This window comes from Elephantulus edwardii, unplaced genomic scaffold, assembly GCF_000299155.1.
Source record: "Elephantulus edwardii isolate Elephantulus edwardi_28Jun2011 unplaced genomic scaffold, EleEdw1.0 scaffold00127, whole genome shotgun sequence".
In the NCBI taxonomy this organism is placed as follows: domain Eukaryota; kingdom Metazoa; phylum Chordata; class Mammalia; order Macroscelidea; family Macroscelididae; genus Elephantulus; species Elephantulus edwardii.
The window spans coordinates 1390444-1390944 of record NW_006399877.1 but is presented as its reverse complement, the minus strand read 5'-3'; positions in this window follow the sequence as shown (position 1 = coordinate 1390944).

Genomic DNA, 501 nt, shown 5'->3' with positions numbered 1-501 from the left:
CGATGGATGATGGATGGATAGATGGAGGATGGATGGATGGATGGATGGATGGATGGATGGATGATGGATGGATGGATGGATGGATGGATAGATGGGTGGATGGATGGATGGATGGATAGATGGGTGGATGGATGGATGGATGGATGGACAGATGGATGATGGATGGATGGATGGATGGAGGGATGGGTGGATGGATGATGGATGGATAGATGGATGGAGGGATGGATAGATGGGTGGATGGATAGATGGGTGGATGGATGGATGATGGATGGATGATGGATGGATAGATGGGTGGATGGATGGATGGATGGATGGACAGATGGATGATGGATGGATGGATGGATGGAGGGATGGATAGATGGGTGGATGGATGATGGATGGATGGATGGATGGATGGATGGATGGGTGGATGGATGGATGATGGATGGATGGATGGATAGATGAGTGGATGGAGGGATGGATGGACTGGTTTCAGGGTATCGTTTTGGTCTGGAGCTCCAG